Consider the following 18,809-nt stretch of genomic DNA (forward strand, 5'->3'; position numbering starts at 1 on the left):
TGCTCTAGCAGGCAAGGTGAAGCTGAATCCTGAGATCATCTACAGATATATTAAAAGGATAGCAGGGGACAAAATCAGTCTTCTGGAAGATCAGAATGGTAATCTTTACATGGATCTAAGAAAGATGGAGGAAATCTTCGATAGATTTATTGCATCTGTATCTACATGGACTATTTAGGGATAGTCAGCGTGGCTTTCTGCGTGGTAGGTTGTGTCTATCTCAACTTATAGAGTTTTTCCAGGAAATTACCAGGGAAGTTGATGAAGGCAAGGCAGTGGATGTTGTCTACGTGGACTTTAGCAAGACCTTTGACAAGATTGTACATGGAAGCGTAGTCAAGAAGATTCAGTTGCTCGGCATTCATGATGAGGTAGTAAATTGGATTAGACATTTGGCGTTACGGGAGAAGCCAGAGAGTGGTAGTAGATGGTTGTCTCTCTGACTGGAGACCTGTGACTAGTGGAGGGCCACAAGGATCAGTGCTGGGTCTGTTGTTGTTTGCCATCTATATCAATGATCTGGGTGATAATGTGGTAAACTGGATTAGCAAATTTGCAGATGACACAAGGATTAGAGTTATAGTGGACAGCGAGGAGGACTATCAAAGTTCAAAGTAAATTTATTATCAAAGTACATATATGTCACCGTGTATAACCCTGAGGTTCATTTTCTTGTGGGCATACTCAGTAAATGTATAGAGTAATAACTATAACAGAATCAATGAAAAACCACAACCACTTGAGCATTCAAGCAGGGTGTAGAAGACAACAAACTATGCAAATACAAAAAGACAAAATAATAATAATAATAAATAAATAAGTAATAAATATGGAGACCATGAGATGAAGAATCCTCAAAAGTGAGCCCATAGGTTGTAGGAACATTTCAGCGATGGGGTGCGAGAAGTTGAATGAAGTTATCCCCTTTGGTTCAGGAGCCTGATGGTTGAGGGGTGACAACTGTTCCTGAACATGATGGTGAGAGTCTTGAAGCTCTGGTACCCCAATCCTGATGACAGCAGTGAGAAGAGATCATGGCCCGGGTGGAGAGAGTTCCATGAAACGGATGCTGCTCTTTTGCAACAGTGTTTCATGAATATGTACTCAATGGTGGGAGGGCTTTACCTGTGATGTACTGGGCCATATCCACTGCATTTTGTAGGATTTTCTGTTCAAGGCCATTGGTGTTTCCATACCAGGCTGTGATGCAACCAGTCAATATACTCTCCACCACACGTCTATTGAAGTTGCTCAAAGTTTTAGATGTCATGCCAAATCTCCACAATCTCCTAAGGAAGTAAAGGCGCCACCGGGCTTTTTCTGTAATTACACTCATGTGCTGAGACCACTGGGAAAATGGGCTGAAAAATGACAGATGGAATTTAATGCAGACAAGTGAGAAGTATTACACCTCGGTAGGACCAACCAGGCTAGGTCTAACACAGTCAGTGGTAGGGAATTGAGGAGCACTGTAGAACAAAGGGATCTGGCAATACAGGTCCTTTATTCTTTGAAAGTTCATCACAAGTAGATAGGGTGATAATGAAAGCTTTGGCACATTAGTTTTAGTAAATCATTGTATTGAGTACAGAAGACGGGATGATAAGTTGAAATTGTGTAAGATGTTGGGACCTAATTTGAAGTGTCGTGTGCAGTTTTAGCCACCTACCTACAGGAAAGATAAGAACAGTGCAGAGAAAATTTACAAGGATGTTGCTGGGACTTGAGGACCAGAGTTATAGGAAAAATTGAGTAGGTTAGGACTTTACTCCCTCAAACGTAGAAGATTAAGAGGAGATTTGATAGGGATTTACAAAATGCTGAATGGTATGGATAGGGTAAATGCAAGCAGGCTTTTTCCATTGAGCTTGGATGGGACTACAACCAGAAGTCATGGGTTAAAGGCGAAAGTGGAAATAGTTAAGGAGAACACGAGGGAGAACATCTTCACTCAGAGGATGGCGAGAGTGTGGAGTGAGCTGCCAGCACAAGTGGTGGATGTGAGATTGATTTCAACATTTAAGAGGAATTTGGATAGGTACATGGATGGGAGGGGTATGGAGGGGTATGGGGGTCTACGGTCTGGGTGTGGGTCAATCGGACTAGGCAGATTAATGATCAGCACAGACTAGATGGGCTGAAGGGCCTGTTTCTGTGCTGTAGTGCTCTGTGACTATGACCATTATCAGTGAAAACTACACACAAAGAGTGACAAACAATTAACGTGCAAAAGACAAAAAAGCACATAATAAATATATATGAGAATAATACATATAATAGTACAACAGAATAATGATATAATATTAAAGTAATATAAATAATAATTACATCACAGAATGATACAGGTTATCATGAGGTTTACCAGGATGCTGCCTGGATTAGAGAGCATGTCTTATAAGGATAGGTTGAGTGAGCGAGGGCTCTTTCTCTTTGGAGTGAAGGAGGATGGGAGGTGATATGATAGACGTGTACAAGATGATAAGAGGCATTGATAGAGTGGACATCCGGAGACTTTTTCCCAGGGCAGAAATGGCTAACACAAGAAGGCATCATTTTAAAGGTGTTTGGAGGAAAGCATAGGAGGATGTCAGAGGTAAGTTTTTTTTTACAGAGAGTGGTGGGTGTGTGGAATACCTGGCCAGGGCTGGTAGTAGAGGCAGATACATTAGGGACATTTAGGAGACTTAAATAGGCACATGGGTGGTAGAGAAATAGAGGGTTATGTAGGAGGGAAGGGTTAGATTGATCTTAGAGTAGGTTAAAATGTCGGCACAACAAATGTGGGGCAAAGGGCCTGTACTGTACTGTACTGCGGTGTTCTGTGGTTTACATTCTAGTGCAGGCAAGTGTGACAGGCATAGACAGGCATGGCCAAAGTCCACTGTAGCAGCCTGTTACCATCTGTATCTTTCTTTGATTCAATCATTGTATTAATATGCCCACAGCAGACTAACCAATGTTTGATAAAGTTGGTCCATAACATCCCTGCTTTTGTATTCTGTTCCCCAATGACTGCTATACGCCTTCAAGGGCATCATCAGGGACCTCCACCATCCAGACCATGCTCTCCTCTCACTGCTGCCATCAAGAAGGAGGTACAGGAGCCTCCGGACTCACACCACCAGGTTCTGGAACAGTTATTACCCCTCAGCCATCAGGCTCTTGAACCAGAGGGGTTAACGTCATTCAGCTCTTGATATTTATTACTTATTTATTTATCTATCATGTTTTTTGCACATTAGTTGTTTGTCTGTCTTTGTTCTGTTTGGTCTTTCATTGATTTTATTGTGTTTCTTTGTATTTACTATGAATCCCCAGAAGAAAATGAATCTCAGGGTTGTACATATTGATTAAGAGTGGTGTGCCTGGTAGCCTTTTCGGTCTTGTTCTGCTGTTGGTGAGCTGGGCACTCGAAGACCTGTGCAGGGGATTGGAGTGAACACAGCAGAAATGTGTGCGATATTGGTGAAAGTGATGGTGAAGTGATTCTAGACACCCAGTTCTGGGAGACCCAGTGCCAGGAATCCCAGCTCCAGGAGTTCCAGGTCCAAGAGTTCCAGGTCCGGGAGTCCCAGTCCCATGATCCCTAACTCCAGGATCCCCAGCTCCAGGGTCCCAGGTCCAGGATTTCCCAGCTCCAGGAGGTGAGTTCCAGCTCTATAATATCTAACTCCAGGTTTATCCAGCTTCAGGTATTCCAGTTCTAAGAGATCCAGCTCTGGGTTTTCCAGCTCCAGGAGATTGAGTTCCAGCTCTAAGATATCCATCTCTAGGAGATCCAGCTCCAGGTAATCCAGCGCTACCTGATCCAGCTCCAGGTATTCCAGCTCTAGGAGATCCAGCTCCAGGTTTTCCAGCTCTAGGAGTTCCAGCTCTAGTTGATCCAGCTCCAGGTTTTCCATCTCTAGGAGTTCCAGGTTAGTTGATCCAGCTGTAGGATTGCCAGCTCCAGGCAGTGGTGGGAATGAAATACTGACCAGTGATGACTAGAGCTGTAAATCGATTGCGCTACCGTGCCACTGTAAGGTGAAAAAAGCACACTTGTTCAGCAAGTCATAGCCACCTACCTTTGTACTGAATGCATGGTGAGCCAAGATTACGTACACAGAGGGATGGGTGCGAATAGCTTCACAAAACAGACAGCCTGTGCACAGAAAGATCCCATAGAGTCAGTAACTGGTGAAACGATATTTTATTAGCCTGCTTAAAAAGAAACACATAGAGCCTCATCTAAGCAAACGCTTTCCTCCTTGTGGTGGTGAGGGATTTATAAGCAGCGCAACTTCTCCTTTCCACTTCTGATGGTATCAGAAATCGGTTGAGCCTGACTCCTGTGATAGTCAGTCCAATTCCCGACATTCTTCCACTTCATAGAGTTACAGACAGAAACAGGCCCTACAGCCCAACTAGTTTATGCCGAGCTATAATTCTGCCTAGTGCCATCAATCGGCACCCGGACCATACCCCTCCCACCCATGTACATACTCAAATTTCTCCTAATTGTTGAAATTCACCTCTTCCACACTCCCAACACCCTCTGAATGAATCAGAAGCAGGTTTAATATCATCAGCATATCTCGTGAAATTTGTTTCCCCTCATATTTCCCTAAACGTTCACCCTTGACCCACGACCTCTGGTTGTAGTCCCACCCAAGCTCAGTGGAGAAAGCCTGTTTGCATTTACCCAATCTCTCCCCCTCATAATTTTGTAAATCTCTATCAAATCTCCCCTCATTCTCCCACACTCTAGGGAATAAAATCCTAACCTATTCAATCTTTCCCTGTAAGTCAATTCCCAGCAAGATCCTTGTAAATTTTCTCTGTACTCTTTCAATCTTATTTACATCTTTCCAACAGGTAGGTGACTGAATTAGGCCTCACCAACATAAAATCCCAGTGCCTCTCCATGCAGAAGGAGGGAATGTTTCTCAGCATGTTTCCAGGGGTCGGTTTTGTCATAATGTGGCCCAAAAGTGGATTAGGTGCTTGGAGAAGAACGGCCATTCTCATTTTCATCCTGTTTGCCAATGCGTGGAACAAGAATGACGATGGAGTAGTACGACTAAACAGTTTTACTGAGTCACATTTGTAACGGTACACACTGGCCAATGTTCAGAGGGGGAGCCATGAACCGGGCCCACCGTAACAATAATGCGTGCACTCAAAAAGCTTGCACAAGGAAAGAAAGGAGCCCTCTACGTGTAAGAGACCCGGCTGATTCACCATGCGATCAACCAGCCGCACGCTCACTCGAAAAGCCCGTGCGAAAAAAAGAGAAGGAGTCTTCTGCGGGCAGAAGACCCAATCGATTCACCACACAATCAATCAGTCGCATCCTCAGCACATTCTCCAATTCAATCAGATATGGGTCATTATAGACCTGGAGTTTACAACCCTAACTGTGCCCAATTATAAATAGATATAATACTATAAGATATAGGAGCAGAATTAGACCATTTGGCCAATTGAGCCTGCTCCTATATCTCCTATAACCTCTGCCTTAAATATACATAAAGACTTGGCCTCCACAGCTGCCTGAGGCAAAGAATTCCACAGATTCACTACTCTCCGGCTAAAGAAATTCCTCCTCACCTCCATTCTAAAAGGACGCCCCTCTATTCTGAGGCTGTGTCTTAGACTCTCCCACTAAAGGAAACATCTTCTCCACATCCACTCTATCAAGGTCTTTCACCATTCAGTAGGTTTCAATGAAGTCACCCCTCATTTTTCTGAATTCCAGTGAATACAGGCCCAGAGCCATCAAATGCTCTTCATATGACAAGCTGTTCAATCCTGGAATCATTTTCGTGAGCCTCTTTTGAACCTTCTCCAGTTTTAGCACATCCTTTCTAAGGTAAGGGGCCCAAAACTGCTCACAATACTCCAAGTGAGGCCTCACCAGGGGTTTATAAAGACTCAACATTACAACATTGCTTTTATATTCAATATTTTATATTTTATATTCTCTTGAAATTAATGCAAACATTGCATTTGCCTTCCTCACCACAGACTCAACCAGCAAATTAACCTTGTGGCAATCCTGCACAAGGACTCTCAAGTCCCTTTGTGCCTCAATTTTTTGTATTTTCTCTCCATTTAGAAAATAGTCAGCCCTTTCATTTCCTCTACCAAAAACATCAGAGAATAAGAACCATAAAGCATACTGCACACCCCATGTCCACAGTCTTCCTGTTATAAACTTGAAATATTCAGGGAATTTACTTAAGTGTACAATCCCAATGGTCACTGCACAGAAGGAATTCCTGAACCCATTGTACCAAATGATCATTGTATGTCCGTGGGAGTTGAGAACTGCAGAGGATGCTTCATCCCAGTAGGGATTAAACACCCCTCAACTACCATAACAAAGGGTGACTGCAGGTCTACAAAGCCCAGACACACACGGGGACACACGCACACAAGCAAGCACACACGCATGCAGACATAGACACGCATGATCACACAGTCACACAACACGGGCACACAGACAGGGCAGAAGTGGCTAATACCAGGGGACATAATTTCAAGGTGATTGGAGGGAAGTATAGTGGGGGGGGGGGTGTCAGAGGTAATTTTTTTCACAGAGGTAGGAGGGTGCTTGAACCTTGCTTCCAGGGATGGTGTTAGATACATTAAGGACATTTTAAAAAAACTTTGAGCATTGCCCAATCGGAGAGATCAGAAGCCTGAGAAGACATGGAAAAGGCAGTGACTCTCAGCTATTTGGAGCTTTGAGCAGTGGCCAATCAGAGTTTGGGATTGATCGGCAAGAACAAATTAAAGTAAGGCGGGGCAAGCAGAAGAGCCATTGACGGAGCAGCCATCACTGGAGTGGTCAGAGTTAGAGTGGGGATTTGGAGGCTTTAGGTCTTCGAGGCTTCAGCAAGGAGTGGTTTGAGTGAGAGAAGGCAAAAAAAATATCTGGAGGTAGAATTTTGTCTCTCCCCAGCCTCCACAGTTTATTGTTCTTCCTTCTTTATAGTTGCTCAGTGAGGACAGTAGAGATGCAGGCAGGATAATTAAATGCTCCTTTTGCAGGTTGTGGGAAGATAGGGAGACCTCCAGTGTCCCTGATGACTACAACTATGAGAAGTGCATCCAGCTGCAGCTTCTAACGCTCTGCATTGAGGAGTTGGAGCTGGAACTGGATGAACTCTGGGTCATTCAGGAGGCTGAGGGGGTGATAGGTAGGACATACAGAGAGGGAGTCACACCCAAGGTGCAGGACACAGGAAACTGGCTGACAGTCAGGAAGGGGAAAGGGTTTAAGGAGCCAGTACAGAGTACCCCTGTGGCCAACCCCTCAACAACAGGTATACCACTTTGGATACTGTTGGGAAGGATGACCTAGCAGAGGAAAGTCACAGTGGTCAGGTCTCTGGCACTGAGTCTGTCTCTGTGACTCAGAAGGGAAGGGGTGAGAAGAAGCAAACTGTGATGATAGGGGTTTTGTTAGTTAGCACAACAGAAACGAAATTCCCAGATGGTATATTACCTCCCGGGTGTTGGTAAGACCTCAGAAAACATTAGGAATCAAAAGGTTGAGCATGGTGTGACTGGTGTCCTGAGCTGTGTATATTTCAGTGCAAGAAGTATTGTAGAAAAGGCAGGTAAGCTCAGGGCATAGATTAAAACCTGGAATTATGATATTGTAGCCATTAGTGAGATGGTTGCAGGAGAGGCAGGACTGGCAGCTCAGTATTCCGGGCTCCCATTGTTTTAGACGTGACAGAGTGGGAGGGATTAAAGGAGGAATGATGGTGTTACTAGTCAGGGAAAATGTCACAGCAGTTCTCCTTCAGAACAGACTAGAGAACTCATCTGGTGAGGTATCATCAGTGGAACTGAGTAATAAGAAAGGTAGGACCACATTAATGGGGTTAAATTACAGACCACCCAACAGTCTGAGGGATTTAGAGGAACAAATTTGCAGAGAAATCGTAGACTGCTGCATGAAACATAAAGTTGTTATAGTAGGTGAATTTTACTATCCACATATTGACTGGGACTCCCATATTGTAAATGGACTAGGTAGGATAGAGTTTGTCAAATGTGTTCAGGAAAATTTCCTTAATCAGTACGTGGAAGTCGGAATGATACTTGATCTGCTATTAGGGAATGAGAAAGCGCAGGTGATAGAAATTTGTGTAGGGGAACATAGGGGAACACTTTGTATCTAGTGATCACAATGCCATACATTTCAAAGTAAATATGCAAAAGGATAGGTCTGGTCTGCAGGTTGAGATCCTAAATTGAAGAAAGGCCAATTTTGATGGTATCAGAAAGGATCTGGCAAGTGTGGACTGGGAAAGGCAGTTTTCTGGCAAAAATGTCCTTGATAACTGAGAGTCCTTCAGAAAGTAAAAATAACAGATGTGGGGCATTTTGGTTTTCAAGAGAGATCGAGGCCCTGGTTAGGGGACAAAGGGGGTGCACAGCAGATTGGAACAAATGAAATGTTTATAAAGTATAAGAAATGCAAGAGAATACTTAAGAAAGAAATCAGGAGGACTAAAAGAAGCCATGAGGTTACCTGTAGGAGATTCTACAGATAGGTTAAGAGCAAAAGGATTGTAAGGGACAAGATTGCTCCTCTGGAATATCAGAATGGTAATCCATCTGATGGTGGAATATCGTAAATTTTTTTTGCATCTGTATTTACTTAGGAGATGGACACAGGGTCTATAGAAATGAGGCAAAGTGGCATCAACTTCATAGACCCTATCCAGATCACAGAGGGGGTGGTGTTTGCTATCTTGAGGCAAAACAGGTGGATAAATCCCCAGGATCTGACAAGGTGTTGCCTTCGACCCTCCAGGAGGCAAGTGCAGAAATTGTCGGGACCTAGCAGAGATATTTAAATCATCCTTAGTGACAGAAGAGGTACTGGAGGATTGGAGGAGAGCTAATGTTGTTCTGTTGTTTAAAAATACTCTAAAAATAAACCAGGAAAATATAGGCCGGTGAGCCTGACATCAGTTGTGAGAAAGTTATTGGAAGGTATTCTAAGGGACCAGATATATAAGTATTTGGATAGACATGGACTGATTAGGGATAGTCATCTTGGCTTTGTGTGTGGTAGGTCGTGTCTAACCAATCTTATAGAATTTTTCTAGGAAAGTTACCAGGAAAGTTGAGGAAGGCAAAGCAGTCAGTGTTGTCTACATGGACTTTAGTAAGTTCCTGCTTGGAAGGTTGGTCAAGAATGTTCAGTTGTTCGGCATTCAAGATGAGGTTGTTAATTGAATTAGATATTGGCTTTGTGGGAGAAGCCAGAGAGCAGTTGTAGATGGTTACCTCTCTGACTAGTGGAGTGTCACAGGGATTGGTGCTGGGTGTGTTGTTGTTTGTCATCTATATCAATGATCTGGATGATAATGCGGTTAACTGGATCATCAGATTTGCGGATGACTCCAAGATAAGGGGTGTAGTGGACAGTGAGGAAGACTGTCATGGCTTGCAGTGGTTTCTGGACCAGCTGGAAAAATTGACAGATGGAACTTAATGCAGACAAGTGCAAGGAAGGATCAACCAGGGTAGGTCTTACACAGTGAACGGTAGGGCACTGAGGAGTGTGGTAGATCAAAGGGATCTGGGAGCACAGGTTCATAATTCATTGAAAGAGACGTCACATCTAGATAGGGTCATAAAGCGTTTGGAACATTGGCCTTCATAAATCAAAGTATAGAGTGCAGGAGATGGGATGTTATGTTGAAGTTGTATAAGACTTTACTGAGACCTGATTTGGAATATTGTATGCAATTCTGGTCACCTACCTACAGGAAAGATGTAAATAAGGTTGAAAGAATATAGAGAAAAGTTACAGGGATGTTGCCGGGACTGGATGCCCTGAGTTCAGACTGGAGGAATGATTGAACAGGTTAGGACTGTATCCCATGGAACAAAAAAATTGAGAGGAGATTTGATAGAGGTATTTAAAATTATGACGGGTTTAGATGAGGCAAATGCAAGCAGGCTTTTTCCACTAAGGTTGGATGGGACTATAACCAGAGATCATTTGTTAAGGGTGAAAGGTAAAATGTTTAAGGGGAACATGAGGGGAAACTTCTTCACTCAGAGGGTCATAAGAGTGTGGAATGAGCTGCCAGCACAAGTGGTGGATGAAGCTCAATCTCAATGTTTAAGAGAAGTTTGGATAGGTACATGGATGGTCGGGGTATGGAGGGCTATGGTCCTGGAGCAGGTGAATCGGAGTGGGCAGTTTAAATAGTTCAACATGGACTAAATGGACCAAAGGGCCTGTTTTATGACTGTTCAAGAGGCACATGGATGATTGAAAATGGAAGGCCTTGTGGGAGGGAAAGTTAGATTAATCTTAGAGTAGGTTAAAAGGTCAGCACAACATTATGGGCCGAAGGACCTGTACTGTGCTGTAATGTTCAACATGTCCACTGTCCGTTACCCTCCACAGATACTGCCCGACCCACTTACTCTCTCCAGTAGATTGTTGGCTCCAGATTGCGGCATCTGCAGGCTGTCTTCTATCTCCTCTAATCTCTGAGCTACTCTTGATCGGGATCAGAATCAGATTTGTTATCACATCAAATTTGATGGCAGAGGGGAAGAATCTGCCCCTAAAACATTGAGTGTGTGTCTTCAGGCTCCTGTACCTCCTCCCTGATGGTAGCAACGAGAAGAGGGAATGCCCTGGGTGATGGAGGTCCTTAATGATGGATGCTACCTTCTTGAGGCACACTAACACAGATTAGAATACATAGCTCCCTACACTTACATGCAGGGAAGTGCAGGCAAGTTTTGGCACAGAGACAGAGAGTGTACCTACAGTAACAGATTGCATAAACAAAATTCATACAACGTACATGTTCAGATACATGTATATTCACCCACCACACACTTTCACACAGGTACAATCAAAATTATACATAAATAATGGGGCATGTACAGATGTAAACAGCACGGACTAACACAGCGATCGAGTCTACAGTACACAGCAGTAGTTGAAGTTCCTGTTTGAAGCATTACCCTTCAGTCAGACAATCTGCCTGTTGAGGGGAAATGAGAAGACTTCAGGGAACATGACACTTCATTTTAAGCTTTGGGAAAGCACAGAATTCTTTTTCGGGACTTGCTGAGATTACAAAGTTTTTAAAAAATTCTGCTAATGCTTCAGAGCAGTAAATGCTAGAAGTCAACACCACAAAGTAAATTTATTATCAAAGTACATATATCTCACCCTGAGATTCAGTTTCTGTTGGGCGGTTACAGTAAATACAAAGAAACACAATAGAATCAACTAAAGACCAGACAAACAATTTGCAAAATTAGACTTGCTTGAAGAAATCCCTGTCCAATTACCATCAGCATATAAGCTGCAGCTTCTGGGCTCCCAACACACTCAACCACAACTATACTACCATTAGGAATGCCTACCATTCCGTGCCCAGACCGCACTTCCATAAATCGGATCACTTGGCTGTCCCTCTCCAATCTGCTTTCAGGCAGAGGCTAAAGGGAAAAGCTCCAGAAAACAGCACAACAAAAAGGTGGCTGTAGGCAGCAGAACAGCAGCCATGGGATTGCTTCGTGTCAGTGAACTTAACCGTGTTCAAGGACTCATCAGAGGATCTGAATGAATCCATCACGCTTGTCACAGACGTTATAAAAATGAGTGGACGAGTGTGTCCCCACAAAATCATTCAGACTCTTACCCAACCAGAAGCCCTGGATGAACCATGAGATCTGTAATCTGCTGAGATACAGGAGGTCCAGGTATGAACTCTGAAAAGCCATCTCACGTGCAAAGTGGCAATTCCAGACCAAACTTGAATCACTGACAGACACTCAACAGTTGCGGCCAGGCTGATTTCTGTCACCTCTTACAAAGTGAAAACAAGCCACAAAGGTAACAAAAAGGTTTCACTCCCAGATGAGCTCAACGCCTTTTACATCCACTTCAACCATCAAAACATGGAGGAACCTTCAGAAACTCTCACAGCCCCTGGAGGCCTGGTGGACCTGTGGCTGACGTGAAATCATATCTCAGAAGGGTGAGCCCACAATAAGCATCTGACCCGGACAGGGTGCCTGGCCGAGTACTAAAGACCTGTGCTGATCAGCTGGCACGAGTATTCACCAATATCTTTAGCCTCTCACTTCACCAGTTCAAGGTGCCCGCCTTCAATTACACTAGTGCCTAAGAAGAACATGGCAACCTGCCCCAATGCCTGTTGTCCAGTAGCACCTACGTCCCCTGACGTGAAGTGTTTTGAGAGGTTGGTGATGAAACACGTCAAATCCTGCCTGAGAAGTGACTTGGATCTGTTCCAATTTGTGAACCAGAACAAAAGATCTGCAGCAGATGCCATTTCATTCGCTCTTCTCTCAGTTCTGGAACATCTTGACAGCAAAGATACATTCAATACCATCATCCCCTCAAAACTAATCAATAAGCATGAAGACTTTGACATCTACCTCCTTTGCAATTGGAACCTCGATTTCCTCTCTTGCAGACCTCAGTCAGTTTGGATTGGCAACAACATCTCCTCCACAATCTCCATCAGCACAGGTGCACCAGAAGGCCCCTGCTCTTCTCACTATACACTTAAGGCTGTGCGGTTAAGCACAGCTCCAAAGCCATTCTCAAGTTTGCTGATGACGTCACTGTCAACCGCCAAATCAGCATATTGGAGATTGGAGGGAGAATGAAAATCTGGCTGGGTGGTGCCACAACAACAACTTCTGTCAGTAAGAATGAGGAGCTGATTATTGACTTCAGGAGGAGGAAACCAGAGGTCCATGAGCCTGTCCTCATGGGGGGGTGGGGGGGGAATGGAGTCAGAGGTGGAGAGGGGGAGAGGGTTAGCAACTTTAAATTCCCTGGTGGTATCATTTCTGAGGATTCGTACTGGGGCCAGCACGCAGCACCTCTTTTTTAGATATTTGCCAACATTCGGCATGCATCTAAAACTTCGAAAAACTTCTATGAATGTGTGGTGTTGAGGTATCACTGCTGGTTTGGAAAAGCAAATGCTCTTTAGTGAAAATCTTACAAAAGTAGTGGTTACAGCCCAGTCCATCACGGGTAAAGCCTCCTCCGCCATTGAGCACGTTTGCATGGAGCACTATCACAGGAAACCAGCATCCATCATCAAGGACCCCACCACACAGGTCATGCTCTCTTTTCACTGCTGCCATCATGTAAAGGGTACAGGGGCCCCAGGACTCACACCACCAGGTTCAAGAACAGTTATTACTCCTCAACCATCAGGCATTCGAACCATTGAGGATATCTTCACTCACCCCATCAATGAACTGTTCCCACAGCCTATGGACTCACTTTCAACGACTCTTCATCTCATGTTCTCAATATTTATTGCTTACTTATTTATTACTTTTTTGGGTATTTGCACAGTTTGATGTCTTTTGCACACTGGTTGTTTGTCCATCCCGTTGCGTGTGGTATTTCACTGACTCTATTGTGTTTCTTGTACTTACTGTGAATGCCCACAAGCAAATGAACGTCAGTGTTGTGTATGGTGACAGATGTGCTTTGTTAATAAATTTACTTTGAGCTTTGATCTTTCAAAGACAATAAACTGTGCATATAGAAATAAAAAGAAAAAATATAATAATAATAATACTAAATAAGCAATAAGTATGGGGGACATGAGATGAAGAGTCCTTGAAAGTGAAACTATAAGTTGTGGGAACAGTTCAGTGATGGGGCAAGTGAACCTGAGTGAAGTGTCCTTCAGCAGATACAGGGTGGTTGTAAGGAAACAAGATGGGCCAAGGTGAAACAGGAGCCAGTGAGATGGTTAAAATAGAAAGGAGAAGTTCAGTACAGTCCCCACCACGTACAACTTTCACACATCTCCAGCAGGTGTCTATACCGGGCCAAAGCAGTAACTGTTTCCATTAGGTTTGGTATCATTTGCAGAGGAGTTATTAAGACTTCTGTAAACACACAAACTATTTTGGGCATATGGGAAGCTGGTTTTCTTGCTTTCAAAATAGAAACTTACTCCTTCATAGAAGCGCCCAGCACAGAACGATTCTAAGCTTTTATGCTTGTTCAAGTAGATATGTAGCTGGTCTCAAGTGTCTCTCTGGTCTTTTACCACTTCTTCTCATCTGCCCATCACCTCCCTCTGAATTCTTCCTTTTCTCCCATGGTCCACTCTCCTCTTCTATCAGATTCCTTCCTCTCCAGCCCTTTATATTTCCCACCCACCTGGATTCACCTATCACCTTCTAGCTGTCCTCCTTCCACTCCCCCATCTTTTATTCTGGTGTCTTCCACTTTCCTTCTCAGTCCTGATGAAGGGTCTTGCCCCAAAATGTTCATTAATTTCCATACATGCTGCCTGACTTGTTGAGTTCCTCCAGCATTTTGTGTGTGTTGCTCTCAAATGTCTGTTCTTTCCCTGTGTTCTGGCCAAATATATCTTTTCCAGTTATCAGTTTTGAGATGTCATAATGGTTTAGGATTATAGTAACTGTCTGTGTGTAAAGAGGTCTCCTTATCTCTGCTTCTCTGTTTCTGTCATACGAAACGGCCTGGAATAGAAACACTAATGCCCAGAAAGAGAAACTCCTACATAAAATCCATCACAGTAAAGTCTTCCCCACCACAGAGCACGTCTACATGGAGCGCTGTCGCAGGAAAGCAGCATCATCATCAAGGTCCCCCATCATTCAGGTCACGCTGTCTTCTTGCTGTTGCCATCTTGAAGAAGGTAGAGCAGCCTCGGGTCTCACACCATCAGGTTCAGATACAATTATCACCCCTCAACCATCAGGCTTTTGAACCAGTGGGGATAACTTCACTCACTCCAACACTGAACTGTTCCCACAGCGTATGGACTCACTTTCAACGACTCTTCATCTCATGTTCTCAATACTTATTGCTTACTTATTTATTACTTTTTTTTGTATTTGCACAGTTTGATGTCTTTTGCACACTAGTTGTTTGTCCGTCCTGTTGCGTGTGGTATTTCATTGACTCAATTGTGTTTCTTGTATTTACTGTGAATGCCCACAAGCAAATGAACGTCAGTGTTGTGTATGGTGACAGATGTGCTTTGTTAATAAATTTACTTTGAACTTAGATCTTTGAAAGACAATGAACCGTTCAAGTACAAAAACAGAAAATAAATAAATATATATATATAAATAAACAAACAAACAAGTAAATAAATATCGAGAACATGAGATGAAGAGTCCTTGAAAGTGAAACTATAAGTTGTGGGAACAGTTCAGTGATGGGGCAAGTGAACCTGAGTGAAGTGTCCTTCAGCAGATACAGGGTGGTTGTAAGGAAACAAGATGGGCCAAGGTGAAACAGGAGCCAGTGAGATGGTTAAAATAGAAAGGAGAAGTTCAGTACAGTCCCCACCACCTACAACTTTCACACATCTCCAGCAGGTGTCCATACTGGGCTAAAGCAGTAACTGTTTCCATTAGGTTTGGTATCATTTGCAGAAGAGTTATTAAGAGTTCTGTAAATACTCAAACTATTTTGGGCCTATAGGAAGCTGGTTTTCTTACTTACAAAATATTACCAGAAATGTACTCCTTTATAGAAACACCAAGCACAGAATGATTCTCAACTTCTACGCTTGTACAAATAGATATGTACTGTAGCTAGTCTAAGTGTCTCTTTGGTCTCTTACCTCTTCTTCTCACCTGCCCATCAGCTCCCTCTGGTTCCCTTCCTCCTTCCTTTTCTCATAACATAAGAACATAAGAAATAGGAGGAGGAGTAGGCCATCTGGCCCATCGTGCCTGTCCCACCATTCAATAAGATCATGGCTGATCTGCCTTTTCCCCATAACCCTTAATTCAACTACCATGTAACAATCTATCCAGCCTTGTCTTAAATATATTTACTGAGGTAGCCTCCACTGCTTCATTCGGTAGAGAATTCCACAGATTCACCACTCTCTGGGAAAAGCAGTTCCTCCTCATTTCCTTCCTTAGTCTATTCCCCTGAATCTTGAGGCTATGTCCCCTAGTTCTAGTTTCATCTACCAGTGGAAACAACTTTTCTGCCTCTATCTTACCTATCCCTTTTATAATTGTATATGTTTGTATAAGATCTCCTCTCATTCTTCTGAATTCCAGTGAGTACAGTCCCAGGCGACTCAATCTCTCCTCATGGTCTAATCCCCTCCTCCCTGGAATCAACCTGGTGAACCTCCTCTGTGCCACCTCCAAAGCCAGTATATCCTTCTTCAAGTAAGGAGACAAGAACTACACACACTATTCCAGGTGCTGCCTCACCAGTACCCTGTACAGTTGCAGCATAACCTCCCTGCTCTTAAATTCAATCCCTCTAGCAATGAAAGCCAACTAATGAAGGCAATTGCAATACTGCAATTTTTTACCATTTAAGTAATAATCTACTCTTCCATTTTCCTTCCAAGGTGGATGACGTCACATTTACCAACATTGTACTCCATCTATCAGACCCCTTGCCCACTCATTTAACCTATCTGTATCTCTCTGCAGGCTCTCTGTATCTTCTGCACGATTTGCTTTTGCACTTAATTTTGTAATATCAACAAACTTCAATACACTATACTTGGTCCCCTCTTCCAAATCGTTAATGTATGTCATGAACAGTTGCAGGCCCAGCACCGACCCCTATGGCACACCACTCACCACTGATTGCCAACCAGAGTAACACCCATGTATGCTAGCTCTCTGCTTTCTATTAGTTAACCAATCCTCTATGCATGCTAATATATCACCCCCAACTCTAGACGTCCTTATTTTATGGATAAGCCTTTTATGTGGCACTTTATTGAATGCCTTCTGGAAGTACATGTAAATAATATTCCCCTCTATCCGCTGTGCTCATTATATCCTCAAAGAATTCCAGTAAGTTTGTCAAACAGGACATGCCTTTGCTGAATCCATGTTGCGTCTGCCTGATGACTTACTATTTCTTCTTTAATGATAGCTTCAAGCATTTTCCTAACTACAGATGTTAAACTAACTGGCCTAAAGTTACTTGCCTTTTGCCTACACCCTTTTCTGAACAGTGGCAATACATTTGCCGTCTTCCAATCTGCCGGGACCTGCCCAGAGTCCAGAGAATTTTGGTAAATCATTACTAAAGTCTCTACTATGACTTCTTCCACTTCTTTCAGTACCCTAGGATGCATTCCATCAGGACCAGAGGACATATTTATCTTCAGGCCCACAAGTTTGCTCAGCACTACCTCTTTAGTGATAGCTATTTTATCGAGGTCCTCACCTCCTATCGCATCCAGAACCTCTCTCTTTGGCATGTTAGATGTGTCCTCCGCCATGAAGACCGACACAAAATTGTCATTCAAAGCCTCTGCCATTTCCTCACTACCCAATATCAATTCCCCTTTCTCGTCTTCCAAGGGACCTACATTCACTTTAACCACCCTTTTCCACTTTATATAATTATAAAAACTTTTACTATCCGTTCTTTTAAATTTTGTGCTAGTTTATTTTCATAATCTACCTTCCCTTTATTGCTTGCTTAGTGGTGCCTTGTTGCTTTTGAAAATTTTCCCAATCTTCCAGTTTCCCACTACTCTTGGCGACTTTGTATGCACAAGCTTTTAGTTTGATGCCTTCTTTCATTTCCTTAGTTATCCCAGGCTGGCTCTCCCCACCCTTCCTGTCCTTGCTTTTAACTGAAATATACATTTGTTGAGCACCGTGAAAAATCTCTGTGAAAGTCTTCCACTGTTCCTTAACCGCCCCACCATATAACCTATCTTCCCAGTCTACACTAGCCAAATCCTCCCTCGTCCTATTGTAGTCTTCATTGTTTGGGCTTAGTACAGTGGTGTTAGATTGAACTATTGCACCCTCCATTCGTATTCTCCCTCTCCTATCAGATTCCTTCCTCTCCAGCCCTTTACCTTTCCCACCCACCTGGATTCACCAAACACCTTCTAGCTGTCCTCCTTCCCCTCCCCCACCCCCACCTTTTTATTCTGGTGTCTTCCCCTTTCCTTTTCAGTCCTGATGAAGGGTCTCGGCCCAAGCTGTTTATTAATTTTCACAGATACTGCCTGACCTGCTCAGTTCCTCCAGCATTTTGTGTGTGTTGCTCTCAAATGTCTGTTCTTGCCAAATATATTTTTTCTAGTTATCAACTTTGAGATGTCATTATGGTTTAGGATTGTAGTAACTGACTGTGTGTAAAGAAGTCTCCTTATCTCTGCTTCTCAGTTTCTGTCACAGCCTGGTATTGAAACACCAATGCCCAGAAAGAGAATCTCCTACATAAGCCCAGTCCATCACAGTAAGGCCTTCCCCACCACAGTGCACGTCTACATGGAGCACTGTCGCAGGAAAGCAGCATCATCATCAAGGACCTCACTATCCAGGCCATGCTGTTCTCTTGTTGGTGACAACAGGAAGAAGGTACCACCAGGTTCGAGAGCAGTTGTTACCCCTCAACCATCAGGCTCTTGAACTAGAGGGGATAACGTCACTCACTTCAACTCTGAACTGATTCTGTAACCCACAGACCCACTTTCAAGGACTCTACAACTAATATATTCTCAGTATTTGTTGGTTTATTGATGTATTTATCGATGTATCTCTGTCACGGTGAGTGCTGGCAATGACTGACCCATGTGTGGAAAATAGCAGACTCCCATGTAGAGACGGAACAAGGTTATACATCGGAATTCCACACAGAACATTGATGGCACGACTGAGCGACTCTGCGAGACAAATCATTCTCAACACTAGGACCCTGCAAGGAGTGCTAATTCGGAGTCCACTTTAAATAATCACAGAATGCGGAAAACCCATGCCAGCCAGCCACA

The sequence above is a fragment of the Mobula birostris genome, chromosome 3, assembly GCF_030028105.1.
Source record: "Mobula birostris isolate sMobBir1 chromosome 3, sMobBir1.hap1, whole genome shotgun sequence".
NCBI classification, from domain to species: domain Eukaryota; kingdom Metazoa; phylum Chordata; class Chondrichthyes; order Myliobatiformes; family Myliobatidae; genus Mobula; species Mobula birostris.